Raw genomic sequence first — 17,965 nt, 5'->3', positions numbered from 1 at the left:
TGTACTTGCACCTGTGGTGGTAGAAAAACCACAAACAGGTCTTCTTCCAAAATTGTTCTACATATCCTCCCGATATCTAAGCCTGCCGGAGTAATTTGCGTAATCTCTAGTTAAATGTTTTTAGTAGGATCTCCATTGAGACTATGAGAATGATCAGTATTATTCAACAGTCGCGTCATTTCCACACCATATTTATCCGCATCCCAAAGGACAATGTGGCCACCTTTATCGGCATTCTTAATGACAAGGGAGTCATCATTGTGAAATCTGTGAATTCTGTCCCATTCAGACCTGTTTAAATTGAAACTGTTCGGCATGTCCACTTTCCAAAGAGTATTATAATTTGTGAAACCCTTTTAGAACCACTCTTTCAAAGGTTAAGGTTTCCTCGGTAACCATGCTGTTGGTTGGCACACATTTGATGTTGGTCTAGTAATGACTACGTCGGTTATGGTAGGGCCTTCATCAGTTCCAAAAAAGTCCAGCAATCTCATTTTCCATAAGAATTTATGCAATTCAAACTCAGCTTGCATTATTGAAGGATCTATCATAGGAACAAAGGACAATCATTTACTCTAAAATGCTCACGTTGTAACGCTCACCTGATTCTCGCAGAGGCGCCGGTCTTGACTGGGCGACTACCGTATCTTCAAAAGTGATGTGTAGCACCCGGTTGGCTCTTTGGGCTGGACCTCTGTGCACTGTATGCCTGACTCGAAGAGTAAGATTTCTGCAGATAGAAAATATGGGATTAATGAACTGGGGTTATTGGGGTGTCCCTATCTCTTTCCTTTTCTCCTCTCCTGTAGAACCCCAAAGGTTAACGCTCTCACCTTAGGTAAGTGAACGCCGAGCTCTCCATCTGCCTCGGGGCAGGGTGCTGTAACCAGTTTCTTCACTGGATAGGTAGCGCAGGCCTCTTGACTTCAGAGGACTGCTGTCCGTCGTTTACTTCACGAACGGTGAGTTCCGAATATTTCAAATGTCTTTAAAAGTCTTTTGTAATGCTGTCTCTTATTTTGCAGGGTTCCAGCGATGGCGGTTGACTGGCTGAAGTGAGTTGAGGATGGACCCGTATGCGGAATAGAAGCGCCTGGAAGCGCGTAAGTAAGCGCTTGTTGCTTGCTTCACGATGCACACTAACTGTCCTTTTATTTTGCAGGTACCAGTTCGGAGCTGCTGAAGGATGCCGGAATGCCCACTGAGTTCGGCGTGGATGGAGTAATGGCACGTGAGTATTTAACGTTACCCAATGTCTTCAAACGCACCTTCTTTTGTCTTACAGATGCGGGATGCAGCGCCGAAGGCCTCCGGAGCGTGCGAAGAGTTGGTAAGCTTTTGTCTTTCAGATGCCGGAATGCAGTGCGATGACCTCCGGAGCGCGTGAAGAGTAGGTAAGCCTTTGTCTTTCAGATGCAGGAATGCTGCGCGAGGCGTTGATGACAGCCGATGGACCAGGTAAGAGATGCGCTGTCACTGAAGACCGTAGTGCTAAACTGTTCTTTCTTGTCTTTATAGATGTTGCTGAAGACTGGATTCAGGATGGTAAGCCTTTTTCCTTTAGGCCCAGGATCAGATGCAGAAGACACGATGAGCGTTCTGCTGCAGAGGATGCAGAATAACACAAAGCAAGATTCATCCATCGGGTGTGGTTTAAATAGCCTCCTGTAGTGCTTAGGTGTCTCCTTCCACAGCCACGCCTAGGTAAGAAAAGAGTTCCTGCTTTCCAGAAGAGTTCCAGTGTTCTGAACCTAGGGAGTGGCTCCTGCCCCACCCAACAGGAAAAGTAGTCCCAAACAGAAGAGGATCAGGGGTTCAACTGGCAGGTAAGTAAGCAGCATGGTCTGCTGCAGGTAAGTCCACCCAAGCATTATGAGCCCGGCGCTTGCAGCGCTGGGACTGGGCATATTTATGAGCCTGGCGCCACTGGCGCCACGACAGGGTCCAAAAGGTCCCAATTGGGACTGGCTGGCACTCGGAACCTGGGTTATGAGTCTGCTTCCAAGGGAGTTGGGTAAGTCCTGGCCTTTTGGAAGCAGAGATCATGACAGTACCCCCCCTCAAGGCCCCTCCCAAACCGGGCTTCCCCGGGGGTTTTGGCTTGTCAGGAAATGTTTGATGAAATCTTTTGATTAGACGAGGAGCGTGGACATATTCTGCAGGTTCCCAGGATCTTTCTTGAGGGCCGTAGCCTTTCCAGTCAATTAGGTAAAATAGCTTAGATTTGGAGATCTTGGAGTCCAGGATGCTTTTGACTTCAAACTCGAGTTCTCCATCAACTAGAATAGGTTTTGGGGATTTAGTTAGTCGGGTTTGAGGTTGCACGGGTTTTAAAAGAGAGACGTGGAAGACCGGATGTATCTTCATGTGAGGGGGCAAGTCCAACTTGACCGCTACTGGGTTTATTATGGTAGTGATGGAATAGGGACCAAGGTATCTTGGGTTGAATGTGTGTGGTCCTTTTAGAGGTAGATATTTGGTGGATAACCAGACTTGATCTCCTACTTGATATTGGGGTGCTTCCTTCCGATGTTGATCTGCTCCTTTCTTGTATTGTTCTTTAGCCCTTTGAAGGTGAGAAACGGCTTCCTTAAAAGCTTGGGTGATAGTAGAGTGCAGGTAGTCTACTGCTGGTGTTCCAAGATCTTGGGGTGGATCCAACTCTGAGGTTCGAGGGTGACAGCCGTATAAAAGAAAAAACGGGGTTTTCCCAGTTCCTGAGTGGACAGAGTTGTTGTAGGCATATTCGGCTATCCAAAGGATATCTTTCCAAGTTTTTTCAGTTTGTTGCAGCATGCAGCGTAAATACTGTTCCAGAGTTTGATTGGTCCTCTCGGTTTGTCCGTCGGTTTGAGGGTGGTGACTGGTCGATAATCTCACATCAATTTGAGCCGACCGACAACAACTTCGCCAAAAATGAGAAATAAATTGACTACCTCGATCCGAAATTAGCACTGAAGGAAAACCGTGCAGTCGGACGATGTTTTCGAGAAATTCTCGGGCCAGAGTTGTTGCTGTTGGCAAGCCTTTGAGTGGAATGAAATGCGCCATCTTGGAGAATAAGTCCACGATTACCAGGATCGTATTGTATCCGGAGCATGGAGGTAGGTCGGTGATGAAGTCCATAGAAAGCGTATGCCAAGGGCGAGGTGGGATGTCAATAGGGCGTAAGAGGCTGGCTGGTCTTTCCTTTTGACACTTGTTTTGGGCGCATACTCCACAGGACATTATAAAGTCTCTGATATCTTTTTTCCAAGACGGCCACCAGAAGTAGCGCTTGATCTTTTCTGAGGTTTTGGCCATACCGGGATGTCCTTCCATTAGAGACTCGTGATAACAAGAGATCACCTTTTTCTGTAAATCTGTGCTGGGCAGGTATAATCGTTCTTGGAAATACAATAAGTTGTCCTTTACTGCAAAGTCCTTTCCCTGCAGATGCCAATTCTGTATTTCTGCTGGAGTTATAAGTTGCCTGGTTTTATCCTTAATTTCCTCTATGGATTGTGTGGTTATTACACCCAGAATTCTTTGTTCGGGAATGATAGGTACAGGTTTAGGGTTGGTCAAGTGTTCCTCCACTCCCATCCGAGAAAGGGCATCAGCTTTACCGTTTTTTGTACCAGGTCGATAGGTAATTATGAAGTCAAACTCGGCAAAGAATAGTGCCCAACGGAGTTGTCTAGAGGATTGGGCTTTTGCGGTTTTCAAATATTGCAGGTTTCGGTGATCCGTAATCACAGTAACGGTGTGTCGGGCCCCCAGAAGATAATGCCGCCAAGCCTTAAAGGCAGACTTGATAGCCAGAAGTTCCTTATCAGTAATAGTGTAATTGATCTCAGGAGGCGAGAATTTGCGAGACCAGAATGCCACGGGATGTAACTGATTGGTTACTGGGTCCTTCTGTGATAGAACTGCCCCCATGGCAAGGCTCGAAGCATCAGTTTCAACGATGTAGGGGAGTTCGGGGCGAGGATGTTTTAGAATTGGTGCAGAGATAAATTTTGTCTTCAAATTCTGGAAAGCTTGTTCCGCCTCAGTAGACCATTCAGAACGTTTGTTTTTCTTTAACAAGGCGGTGATGGGCTGGACTATTCGAGAGAATTCGGGGATAAACCTGCGGTAAAAGTTGGCGAAGCCTAACATGCTTTGAACCCCTTTTACGGAGGATGGTGATGGCCATTTGAGAATTGCATCGACCTTCCTTGAATCCATACGCACTCCGCTAGGTGATAATATGAATCCCAAGAATTCAACTTCAGTCACGTTGAAAACACATTTTTCCAACTTAGCGAAAAGTCTGTGTTGACGCAACCTCTCAAGGACCATTTTCACGTGTTTCCGATGTTCAGATTCCGATGAAGAATAAACGAGGATGTCGTCAATGTAAACGACAACACATACATCTATGAGTTCTCTGAGGACATCGTTCATAAAATATTGAAAGGCGGCCGGGGCATTGCAAAGTCCGAAGGGCATGACCTGATATTCAAATAGCCCATACTTGGTGCGGAAGGCCGTCTTCCATTCATCGCCCTCTTTTACTCGTACCAAGTGGTAGGCTCCTCTAAGATCCAGCTTTGTATATATGCATTCTCTTCTGACTTGGTCCAGGAGTTCAGGGATTAAAGGTAACGGATATCTATTCTTAACGGTGATCTGGTTCAGGGCGCGGTAATCTATACAAGTTCTAAGGTCCCCTTCTTTCTTTGGAACGAAGAACAAAGCTGAAGAAGCAGGGGACTTAGAAGGACGAATAAACCCATTCGCTAGGTATTGATCCAGGTATTGTCGGAGGTGAAGGTTCTCAGGCTCGGTGAGGGCATAATTTCTGCTACACGGAGGAGTAGATCCAGGTATCAGGTCTATCTGGCAGTCATAGGACCTATGAGGAGGTAGAGAGTTAGCCTGATCCTTCCGGAAAACATCTTGGAATTCTAGGTATTCGGGAGGTAACTGGGGAGTCTCCGAAGAAATTGCTGCTAGAGCAACACCAGGTGGAGGGTGACAAGTAGAGACACATTCTGGGAACTGAACCGTTCTTGCTCGCCAATCGATCCGAGGATTGTGTTTCTCTAACCAAGGTATCCCTAGAATATTCTGGAACTGAGGGGCCTTGATCACATCGAACACGATCTTCTCATGGTGTCCATCTTGACTTACTAGCGTCACTTCTTGAGTGGTATGCGTTACTGGTCCGGAGGCTATCTCCGTACCATCCACCGTAGTAATGACGTCCTTTACAGCCTTGGGACAAAGAGTTAGATTCATCCTCAAAACCATTTCCTGATCCACATAATTGGCGATGGCACCGCTGTCGACGTAAGCTTCAATCGCATGTAATCGATCCGGATGATCAGGGCTAATGAGGACCATAGGTATCACGAAATGCAAGGTCACGGAACTGGTTTTAACGCTCGGCAAGAGGACCTCTATTCTTGTCGGGCGAGGTCGTTTCCCTGCTCAGAGTTTGTGACCTTGGTAACTGCAGCTCCTACCGCCTTCTTGGCTGGTTTCACCGGACAGTCTCGAAGAAAGTGCCCTGAGTTTCCGCAATAGAGGCATAATTGCAACTGTTTTCTCCTTTCCCGCTCCTTTTGTGTTAGTGGTCCTTTCAGGCCCCCTATGTGCATGGGTTCCCCGGAGTCTACTCCTTTGGAAGGAGTTGGTGGTTTGGAAAATACTCGAGCATCAAACTTGGAACGATCGGCCTTCCTGTTCTGCAGTCTGTGATCTATTTGAACGACTAAGTCTATATAATCCGAACAGTCTTGTGGGGGATTCACTACTTGGGCTAAAACGTCTTTGAGCTCTCCACGTAGACCTCTATAAAACAGCGTAATCCTTTTGTCCTCAGGCCATTGAGTTTCCACTATTAGTCTGTTGAAAGATGCAATATAAGCCAAAAGGTCTTGATTACCCTGTCGCAACGAAAGAAGCTCATTGTCCAAGGCCTGCCCCTGTGAATGTCTTGCGAACAGTTTTTCCATACTAAGCTGAAAGGCTTGAAAATCATGGAGAACCGGATCATCTTGATTAACTAGAGGGATCGACCAGTCTGCCGCATTGCCACTAAGGTACGAAAGCACAAAAGCTACTTTAGCTTGATCAGTTGGAAAGGCTGCTGGCCGGCATAAAAAAATGCAACCGGCACTGATTGATAAATACTGCAAACCTCTTTGGGTCACCAGAAAATCGTTCGGGCGGAGCCAGAGGTACATTCCCAGGTAGGTTGATCTGCACTGGATTCATAGGGGATGTTGAAGGAAGATTTTCCCCTGATGCGGGTAACGGGGTCTGTCCGGCTTGTGACTGTAGCAATTGTCTAGCAAGATCGTCTGTTCGCTCCTTGGAAATAATTAGTTCCCTTCTTAGAGCATTCGTTTCCTGACGAGCTGCATGCACTTCTGCCCTTAGTTCCCCAAGTAACCGGGCTAGGTGGTCGGTATCCGAGGTTTCCATAGCGCCTGGGCGAGAGTTTTGCGGTAGGCTTTGCGTTCTGTAACGCTCACCTGATGCCGGTCTTGACTGGGCGACTACCGTATCTTCAAAAGTGATGTGTAGCACCCGGTTAGCTCTTTGGGCTGGACCTCTGTGCACTGTATGCCTGACTCGAAGAGTAAGATGTCTGCAGATAGAAAATATGGGATTAATGAACTGGGGTTATTGGGGTGTCCCTATCTCTTTCCTTTTCTCCTCTCCTGTAGAACCCCAAAGGTTAACGCTCTCACCTTAGGTAAGTGAACGCCGAGCTCTCCATCTGCCTCGGGGCAGGGTGCTGTAACCAGTTTCTTCACTGGATAGGTAGCGCAGGCCTCTTGACTTCAGAGGACTGCTGTCCGTCGTTTACTTCACGAACGGTGAGTTCCGAATATTTCAAATGTCTTTAAAAGTCTTTTGTAATGCTGTCTCTTATTTTGCAGGGTTCCAGCGATGGCGGTTGACTGGCTGAAGTGAGTTGAGGATGGACCCGTATGCGGAATAGAAGCGCCTGGAAGCGCGTAAGTAAGCGCTTGTTGCTTGCTTCACGATGCACACTAACTGTCCTTTTATTTTGCAGGTACCAGTTCGGAGCTGCTGAAGGATGCCGGAATGCCCACTGAGTTCGGCGTGGATGGAGTAATGGCACGTGAGTATTTAACGTTACCCAATGTCTTCAAACGCACCTTCTTTTGTCTTACAGATGCGGGATGCAGCGCCGAAGGCCTCCGGAGCGTGCGAAGAGTTGGTAAGCTTTTGTCTTTCAGATGCCGGAATGCAGTGCGATGACCTCCGGAGCGCGTGAAGAGTAGGTAAGCCTTTGTCTTTCAGATGCAGGAATGCTGCGCGAGGCGTTGATGACAGCCGATGGACCAGGTAAGAGATGCGCTGTCACTGAAGACCGTAGTGCTAACCTGTTCTTTCTTGTCTTTATAGATGTTGCTGAAGACTGGATTCAGGATGGTAAGCCTTTTTCCTTTAGGCCCAGGATCAGATGCAGAAGACACGATGAGTGTTCTGCTGCAGAGGATGCAGAATAACGCAAAGCAAGATTCATCCATCGGGTGTGGTTTAAATAGCCTTCTGTAGTGCTTAGGTGTCTCCTTCCACAGCCACGCCTAGGTAAGAAAAGAGTTCCTGCTTTCCAGAAGAGTTCCAGTGTTCTGAACCTAGGGAGTGGCTCCTGCCCCACCCAACAGGAAAAGTAGTCCCAAACAGAAGAGGATCAGGGGTTCAACTGGCAGGTAAGTAAGCAGCATGGTCTGCTGCAGGTAAGTCCACCCAAGCATTATGAGCCCGGCGCTTGCAGCGCTGGGACTGGGCATATTTATGAGCCTGGCGCCACTGGCGCCACGACAGGGTCCAAAAGGTCCCAATTGGGACTGGCTGGCACTCGGAACCTGGGTTATGAGTCTGCTTCCAAGGGAGTTGGGTAAGTCCTGGCCTTTTGGAAGCAGAGATCATGACACACGTCCTCTTTGGACAATACTTGGGAAGAAATATTGAAGATGGCGGACGAGTCCGCCATCTCCTGTAAGCTCTCCTGCGTGTTTCGAAGAAAACATGTACCAAAGGTGGCTGTGGTTCTGGTTGCTGAATTGATTGAACGGAAGGTGGAAATTCACCCATTGGTTTTCGTCTGGAGCGACTTCTACCGAAGAAAGCCTTTCGATTATGTCTAAAGGAACCCTTATTGGGGCCTGCCCTTCTTGTTCCGAACCAGAAGGCGTGTCAGAAAAATCACTGATTTCTAAATAATGGTATATTGCCTCTTTATTGAAATTGGCACATCTTTTTGGGGGTTTTCCATCTTTGTGTTAGTCGTGGTTTTGATAAATTCAGTGATTTGCTTCTGTGTCATTTCTAATTAATATTTGACATTCTGCATTGTCGTATCAGCCAGATATGCCAATTCCACTCTTTCAATATATTCTTCTATTTTGCGACTCATTCGCCGAGCTGTATAGATCGGTGACAATTCTTCACTGAAAACGTTCCGTAAAAGTGAATGACTGAAAAGATTTGCCAAAAGGTTCCTTTTGCCTGGTTCTGCTTAGCAGCTGTATTTGTGGGCCTATAAGCAGGAGAATACGGCCTACACACAGTTCCTGCACAAATATAAACCTACATATACAGAACTGTCACCCAAAAAAACAAAATATCACCGTCCTATATTATAAATATAATAGTATTGAAGCATGAGTTGAGAAGTCTAAACCCACATCAACTGCAACATGGATTATCAAGCAGAAATTCCATTTCCCACATCCTTGCCACACAAAAATCACTTGGTTTAGGGGCTCACCACCTTATCTACCACAATCCATCTAGAACACAAAAGCTGACCCGGCTTTCGCCGTTGCACCCGGTTCCAGCATCCATGGAATTAGCTACTGGAATTTGACCTGCAAAATTGTGAAATGACATAGACCCAGCTTGACCCAGCTTTTCATTTCCCACAAAAAAGTAATCCCTACTTAGTTTCAAAGATTGTAATATCTGTGCAAAATAGGTACGAAATAGGATAAAGAAATTAACTGGACAGTGAATGACCCCAGTTCAGGTGAGACTTAGGGGGGATCCTTAATTATACATCTACACTCACTCTTCCTTACCTTTTATAACCAGATATGCATTTATTTGGCGTTTTGTAAAGGGCTATATCTGTCTACAAGACTCATCACAGAGTGACCTGTAAACACTATTTTTCTCTGCTTTACAGATCTCCGGGAGACCTCTGAGACAATCAACCCAAGGCCCTGGAGGTCCTGACTTCAGTGAAAAGGTAAAGTAAAAAAAAATTGCTATTATCCTGATCAAGAGACCAGAACCGCCCACTCCAACAGGGTGGGCAGACTACAAGAGAGCTATTGTTATCTAGGCCTCTCAATGTGGTCCGGCCCAGATTAGAAGTGAGACAAGGCCACTATCATCCAACTAACCATTGGTTAGCCGCACGGTCACACTATCATAGTTAGTTGCTTTCTCCCATATTTTTAGAGGTCACCTCATATCGGGCAGAAACCTTTTAAGAAACATTTGCGGTTCATTTTCCTGTCTACAACTGTCCACCGAGATAGAGGTTTCCTGGTATCTTGGTAAAGTGCTGTAAGGAGCTTGCACAGCTGTTGCTCTTACCGAGTAGCTGCATATGTGTGAATCATGCATGCAAATAATGACAAAGGATGGAAGACCTCAGAACTACAAAATGGAGAAAAACGTTACTGTTCAATACAAATGAGGCAGTAATAACCGCTTCTTTTGTAGCAAGTATTAGTCTAAGGATTCATAAAATATCAAAAACATATATTTCAAAGAAACGCTTGAATGGTTTTTGGTAACGCACATAGATTGAGTTTTGAAAGGTATGTTTAATACATTTGTATATTTGTCTATTTCATGTCAGTGTCACAGACTATTTTTAAGGTCATTTCCGGTGATTCACTGTCAGGCACAGAGCAATTTCGTCCTGGTACCATTAGTAATTTGACTAACTCTGCCTACCACCACTTGTAATCCGGTGGTAACAGTAATTCTGTTTGGCAGTATTCCGGCAGATTTACCGCCAGAATCCTGCCAAACTTGTAATGAGGGCCTAAGTTACTAAAAAATCTGGGTGTAACTCCAAACAGGCATTTATGAGCCAACAAAGCAATTTTTAAATGAGGTGGGCGTTTCATGGGTAGTGAGAGGAGACTTTGTGACTATACAGGACACTTGGTTTTGTACAATTTGAAGGCGAGAGACTTGCATTTTGGTGCAGTCTGATGGAAAGGAATTACTAGAGTCCAGTTTGAACCCAACAATGGCAATTTTGCCAATGTGGAATTCTGAAAAGAAAAATCACATTTTATTACATAACCAAACTCAATAAGTGGAACAACTTGGAGTGGAACCAATCTGTGCTCTGATATGAATAGCAGGGGCAGAATGTACTCCTATGGTTATCTGAAATGAGATTAGGGAAAACATTATTACACTTCTGCGTGCTCTTTGAAGTTCCTGAAAGTAAAAGTTGGGCTTTTGATGTATTGAAGCTCAACCAATTATGGCCCACCCAGGTCTCACTAGAGGCCATGACTGATGGAACCCTCTGGTTGTCTGCCAATGTTTTCCGCAAAGGTTTTAGGTACAATTGTGTATCATCGGCATAACAGTGAACCCCCATGCCTAGATTCTAGCAGAACATGCAAGGGTTTAACATAGAAGAAGATCCCTGGGGCACCCCGCAGAAAACCGGTTGTTATGGTCTCTAGGGTGGCGCGGCTAGATGCACAGAGATCAATAGGAGTCCAACCCTAGTAGAGTAGAGGCCAATACCCTGGCCGGCGATGAAAGCCTATTGCAAAGAATCGTGTGGTTCAAGGGATCACACACTGACAAGGAATCGGGCATAACTAAAAGAAAAGTGTCATGGTTGTCTTTACTCCAGAGTTTTCTTAAACGCCAAAGAAATGCATCCAGGAGCCAAAGCTGATGGTGGCGCCAATGCTCGCCAATGGGCCAAAACTATGCAGCCTAAAGAGAACTGCAGGCGTGTTCCTCCTCTGCAATTCCAACACCCTCTTGACGCACTTGATACCAAGTGGTTGGCTTCCCCAGCTGGCACTACTGCTAATGCGGCAGGGACAAGACACACATGCCAACATTTTTACATTTTGGGACGAGAAACAGTGAAATATTTAAGAACACGTCTAGGTTATTTTTCCATTCCCAGCTGCTCGTATACAATATGTGAATATGTGCACAAACACAAACGGGGAAGTGTGATCACTGGGTCCATGCCTTCACGATTTCGCTCCTTTCAAGAGCAGGACAAAGCTGTGTGGATTTTTACAATAAAGGGGTGTGATCCCCTCCTGTGTTCAGTTTTACACGTTGAATGTATGATTGATGGCAGCAATGCCATCACATCTGAAGTCTATTCATTCTAGAAAAGGCTACACGTGTACACCTGGCAAGTGCAACACAGCGAGGCTGTTATGTTAGTGCACATGTTGGCTCCGGTTGCAATGGAAAGAGCAGCCAGTGAGTTGAGCTATAGTCTAACACAAGGGTTTGCAACCTTTGACTCTCCAGATGTTTCAGACTACAATTCCCATGATATCTGGCTATCGACTATGCTGGCTAGGGAGGATGGGAGTTGTAGTCCAAAGCATCTGGAGAGTCAAAGGTTGCAGACCCGCGGACATGATCTGTTCAGTTTTTCCATGACACGTTCTCATCAAGTACGTGATAATACAGATTGTATCATTACTTTGTCAAGAATGAAAAAACATCCACAGAGTTTACGAATTCCCATGCCCATCAGTGATACGAATTCCCATGCCCCATCAGTGATAGAATTCCCATGCCTCATCAGTGATACGAATTCCCATGCCCCATCAGTGATACAAATTCCCATGCCCCATCAGTGATACGAATTCCCATGCCCCATCAGTGATAGAATTCCCATGCCCCATCAGTGATACGAATTCCCATGCCCCATCAGTGATAGAATTCCCATGCCCCATCAGTGATACGAATTCCCATGCCCCATCCGTGATAGAATTCCCATGCCCCATCAGTGATAGAATTCCCATGCCCCATCAGTGATACGAATTCCCATGCCCCATCAGTGATACGAATTCCCATGCCCCATCAGTGATACGAATTCCCATGCCCCATCCGTGATAGAATTCCCATGCCCCATCAGTGATACGAATTCCCATGCCCCATGAGTGATAGAATTCCCATGCCCCATCAGTGATACGAATTCCCATGCCCCATCAGTGATACAAATTCCCATGCCCCATCCGTGATGGAATTCCCATTTCCCATCAGTGATACGAATTCCCATGCCCCATCCGTGATAGAATTCCCATGCCCCATCAGTGATACAATTCCCATGCCCCATCAGTGATACAATTCCCATGCCCCATCAGTGATACGAATTTCCATGCCCCATCCGTGATAGAATTCCCATGCCCCATAAGTGATAGAATTCCCATGCCCCATCAGTGATACGAATTCCCATGCCCCAACAGTGATAGAATTCCCATACCCTATCAGTGATACGAATTCCAATGCCCCATCAGTGATAGAATTCCCATGCCCCATCAGTGATACGAATTCCCATGCCCCATCAGTGATACGAATTCCCATGCCCTATCAGTGATTCGCGTTCAATGGGATTACCTAGTCCTTGCAAATGAAGAAGCCTCTGGGGGTGGTGGGGTGAAGCCAGGAGAGGGGGGGAGGTGCAAACGTAGGATAGAACAGGGGCAACGCCTGGTTTTGGAAGCAAGACCACGCAGAGCAACAGAGGTTCGAATCCCGGATCATGACCTCATCATCGAACTCGACCTAAACCTGTTAGTAATCACAGAAACCTGGCTACACCAAGCCTCAGGTCCTGTGTTAGCACTGGCCATCCCACCAGATTACACCATTCTCAGATCTGATAGAACCACCACTCCAGGAGGCGGTGTTGCAATCATTACTAAAAATACCATCAAACTTAGATCAAGTTCCATTGAAATAATCGCAGGGTACGAACTACTGCTCGCCAAACTCACCTTGAATGAAAACACCACAATTAACATAGTGGTCATCTATAGATCCCCTAGCACAAACAGCCACCCAGAAACAGACATCCCACTAATACTGGCACCCTTCCTTAAACCCAAAACAAAATGTATCATTATTGGTGACCTGAATCTCGGTTTTAATGACAACCAAGATACCAAAGCCACCGCCCTTCTCCTGGCACTAAATGACATGAATTTCTGCCAACACGTCAATGTCCCCACCCATACCAAGGGCAGAACCCTTAATTGGATCCTCTCCCTCAACACCAACATCACTTTAGGCCCGATTACCCCACTCAGTTGGACAGACCACTACTGCATAGAATTTACTATCACTAGTGACGACCCTTGCACACCCAAGAACATAACTATGGACACCATTGAAAGTAGAAACCCGAAAAAGCTCACAGCTGAGAACTTTGACCCCACCTTGAACAAATTGCTAGATACCCACTCAATCCTCAGCAATGACCCAACTACCATCGCTGAGTACTACCACAAATGCCTCTCCACAGCGATTGACACCATAGCACCTGTCACCACCAAACTAAGACGCCTCAATAAAAAATCCAACTTCTGGTTCAACGAGGAACTAATCGCCCTTAGAAGGAAAAAATGCTCTCTCGAGCATGTCCATAATAAACATCCCTCCCCGGCCGCAGCCAAAGCATTCAAAGACGCAAATACCCTCTACAAATCAGCTATCATCACCCACAAAGCAAACGCCTACAATGCTCGCATTAGCAATGCAGCATCAGACTCCAAAGAGCTCTTCACTATCCTTAGAGAACTTGAAAATCCACTTCCAACCGACACACCCACAAACACAAGTAAAGAATGGTGTACCACCATACAAGACACTCTTGCCTCCAGAATCACTCTGCTGCAAAATAAAATCAACTCCAAAAAACTACTCCTAGCAACCAAAAACTCCCCCTCCCCTAATCCCTGCACCCTTTCCAGTGGCAACTCCAACCCCCCCTTTCAATTCACACCAGTCACCCACGACCTCGTACTCGACACAATCTCCAAACTAAAAGCATCCAACTGCAAAGGAGACACTGTCCCGGCCAAATTAGTCAAAGCCTGTGCACCCACCCTGACCCCCCTCATCACTAAATTTGTCAATGCCTCATTCAACTCCAACACAGTTCCGACCTGCATTAAAGAAGCCTGCGTTACCCCGCTTCTAAAAAAAAACAAATCTAGACCCCACCATTCCAACTAATTATCGCCCCATAACCACGGTCCCATTTTTACTCAAAATCATCGACAAACTAGCCTACAACCAAATTCAAACCCATTTAGAATCCAATCAGCTCCTCGGCACCAGACAATCAGGTTTCAGGCCTAACCACAGCACTGAAACAGCTCTCTTGGACCTCAAAATCCAGATGGATGCCATCAGAGATTCAGGGAAACTTTGCATTCTTCTGCTGTTGGACCTCTCAACCGCGTTCGACCTGGTGGACCACGACAAACTCTGCAACTCACTTGCCCGCGAGTTTAACTTCTCCAGGGCAGCCACTGCTTGGGTGAAATCCTTCTTAACCGACCGCACCTCCAGAGTGTCCATAGGCATAGAAGCAGCCAACCCCATCCCAGACCCCATAGGAGTACCCCAAGGCTCTTGCCTTTCTCCCACGCTGTACAATGCATATACCAAGCTCCTGTTCTGAGCACTTGACGAAATGGGTGTCATATACAAAAATTTTGCGGATGACACCCAGATCCTTATACTACTTACAGGCAACTATGACCAGGACGCACTAACAATCAATAAAATTTACGTCATCATACAAAACTGGATGGCATTAAACAGCCTATGTCTTAACGATGAGAAGACAGAAGTCCTCATCGTAGGATCTCCAGCCAAAATAGCAACCCTTCAGCCAGAATATTCAATCATCAATATCGACGGTACCAATATTCCAGTGTCAAAGCAAGTAAAAACACTTGGCGTGTACATCGATGCCAGCCTGACCATGACTAAACAGATCAATGTACTTTCCTCCTCCACAGCCTACACCTCTAAATTAATTGCGCTCAGCCGACAATTTCTGACCCCAGCAAATTGCCTCACCCTAGCCAGAGCACTGGTCCTATCGAAATTGGATTACTGTAATGTTTTACTACTGGGCACCTCTAACACCAACCTAGCCAAAATGCAACTTCTGCAAAATAAAGTCCTGAGGGCAGCTCTAGGCATAAAAAAATCAGACCATATATCCAAGATTAGGAAAAACGCCCACTGGCTCCCCATCAAAGCCCGATTTATCTTCAAAACATTATGCATCCCCCACAAATGCCTTACCAAAAAAGGACCTATCTACCTCAATAACACTCTGCATCCCAAATCTGACATGAGGCTACTTAGATCCAATGACAAACTCCTCCTGGACCCCCCCGATTCAAAAACACAAGAGCAGGGGGCAGCAGCTTCACCACTTTAGCCCCTAAACATTGGAACACCCTACCCACCCACATCAAAAAAGCATCTTCCTTCACGATCTTTAAGAAACAGTTAAAAACCTGGTTATTCAACCAATATTAGCACCCAAAGATAGGACCCCGTCCATCTTATACTGCTGTGAATATTTAGGCTATTGTATAATGTTGTGAATATTCTGTAATTTATATCATGTAATGGAACAAATGTAATGTTTGAATTTTACTAATTGCTAAGCTGTCTTATAACCACGCCGTGACACCTGAGGGTCTGGGCGTGTAACAAATAAAAAAATAATATATGCAATAATGGCTGGCCATTCATGACTAGCAATGCATTTTCTGTTTTTCTTATGTGTGTGTCTCGGTATGCCAGAACATTGTGTTTATGTGTGAGTGACTGGTCCAGGAGCTGGTTGAAGACTGTGAATTAATAAGCAAACGAGGGATTATGGTAACAGCTCGGGTTCTGCACCCTAGTCTACCTGGTTGAATCATGCTGTCAGAGTCAGTCATTTTGGCCTACAGCGGTCTAATATGTTGGAGTCACTTTAAATCAAAGGAATTCAGGGGCGGGTAGGGGCAGTCCAGGCGTCACTTTACTAAATTCATAAAGAAGCACATGCTTCTGTTGTAGTGACGTGTGCTTATGCCACTATACCCACATCCTATGGTTTGAGATTGGCAAGAAGAGTCACGTGTACCCACATTCACAGCTGTGGAGATACATGCTCAATGACAATCCTGCACAGGGAGGGCTGTGTTGTCCCCTTCTGTCCGTCCCCCCACTTGCAGCTCCTTCTCATTGGACCACCGTCTGAAGTGCGTCCATTCCTGCTCTTTCCTGCCCCTTCAACACCGCTGTGCATGACATATATTACCTAACAAAGCTTGAGATTGGTTGAGCAATTTCTACCAGCCCCTGCGACTCTTGGGATTGGTCAGTTTTCTGTTCCTCATACTCCCTCTTATCTGTTTTGTGGCCCCGCTTTAGTGCCCCTTTTCCTCCTCTTCCTCCTGTTTAGTCTCACTAATGACTCATTGGATTCTCTGACAAAGAGCAAAGGCTTAAAGCCTTGGTCTGCCATTTTGAGTGCAGAGAGAACCATGTGCAGTAATGTGTGGGTGCACATTCAGCCTGCAGGCTCAGGGACAATCTAAATGCTTGCCGCCAAGTGGCCTCTCTCATACCATGATTAGGAAAGACATTGCTTCCATTTGCATTTGTGTGCGAGTAGTTGTGTGTGATTGGATTGCTGCTTGTTGAATTTCCATTCAGGTCCACTCACTATCAGTGTTTTAGCAGTGAGAAGACCTCCCTCAGCCTTTATGACTGCTTTGGGGCCAGAGCTAGATAGAGAAGAGTGTATGACAATGGGTTCCTGCTTCCTGCAAGGTTCTCTGGCATGTCCCTGCCCCCTCACCCTCTGCCCTGGGCGCGAGCACAGGAGTTTTAGAATCGGAGGAAGACCCTAGGGGATCCTGGGAGCTCCTCATTATATATCTTCTACGGGTGACTCATCACCGCGCTCGCGTCTGTCCATGCTCCAGGATCCTCCCTCATATGTGACGTCATCGCAGCTGACTTGCCTGAACACAACAAAGGTCCGTTCTTCCTCTTCTCTTCATCCTGGCCTGTGTCATGGGTTGCCATATGTGTAATATTGTTGCCCTAAAATGTCGGGTTCGTCCACCAGATACATAGAAATATAGAACTGCGTTAATATCGTTCATTTGTTGCCTCTCTTATATTTACCATTATGTTAAATATTGAGATAATATGACATACTTTTATGTTATTGTTGATCTTGTTACTATAGCTATTCGTCTTATTAGTTAGCTATTGTTTTCCTTAGTGGAGCACCTTGTGGGATGTTTTTACCCATGCATCCAAGCCCTACCATAAAACTGTGCAGTACTGGCATGGAAAACATCATGATGGCCAGAACTCCCCAGAGAGTGCACAGGGAAAACATGAAGAATAGGCTGCCACCCATTTTTGCCTATGTTGTGAGCACAGGAGGGCACTGCCTAAAACCACCATTGGGCTACACACACAGTAGCCTGAAACCATTGGGAATGGCAATGCTGATTGCCAAAAAGCAGCTCAGAACTGTGGGGAATTCATTTTCTTAATCCCAAAAATGGTTGCAATACCGGTACTCACCACTATCAGAAAGCCGGCGTTTTAAAACCACCAGACTTTTTTGTAAAACTGAACAAATGAAACAAAACCAGGCCAAGGAAAGACTTGCTAAGAGGTGGATACAATGTAAAACTATATTCTGAAATGACTTGAAGGAAGTAATTATTTCATGTATATGTAAAAATTGTAAGTTTGATTAAAACTGGGAACAAAAAGTGACATTTAGCTGAAACCTGGCTTAATGAAGCTGGATTCTGCCTGACAACTACCCCCGACAGGAGTTTAAACCTGCTCAGCCACTCTTCCCAGGCCTAGCTGCATCCTG

General features: G+C 45.9%; 1 protein-coding gene across 15 annotated transcripts in view; it reads left to right on the top strand.

Moving 5' to 3' along the window:
- Positions 1-17,965, top strand: part of LOC138497200 (poly(rC)-binding protein 3-like) — a 3,473,032-nt gene that overhangs the window by 2,952,960 nt on the left and 502,107 nt on the right. For 11 of the 15 annotated variants that reach the window (XM_069620521.1, XM_069620516.1, XM_069620508.1 and 8 more), the window contains one exon: positions 9,200-9,262. The exons of the other annotated variants lie outside the window; for them this stretch is intronic. The gene's annotated coding sequence lies outside the window, so the exon portion shown is untranslated. The remainder of the gene's footprint in view (positions 1-9,199; positions 9,263-17,965) is intronic. 15 annotated transcript variants of the gene reach the window in all.

This window comes from Ambystoma mexicanum, chromosome 5q, assembly GCF_040938575.1.
Source record: "Ambystoma mexicanum isolate Mex_15411 chromosome 5q, UKY_AmexF1_1, whole genome shotgun sequence".
NCBI classification, from domain to species: domain Eukaryota; kingdom Metazoa; phylum Chordata; class Amphibia; order Caudata; family Ambystomatidae; genus Ambystoma; species Ambystoma mexicanum.
This window is presented reverse-complemented; position numbering and strand designations above follow the sequence as displayed.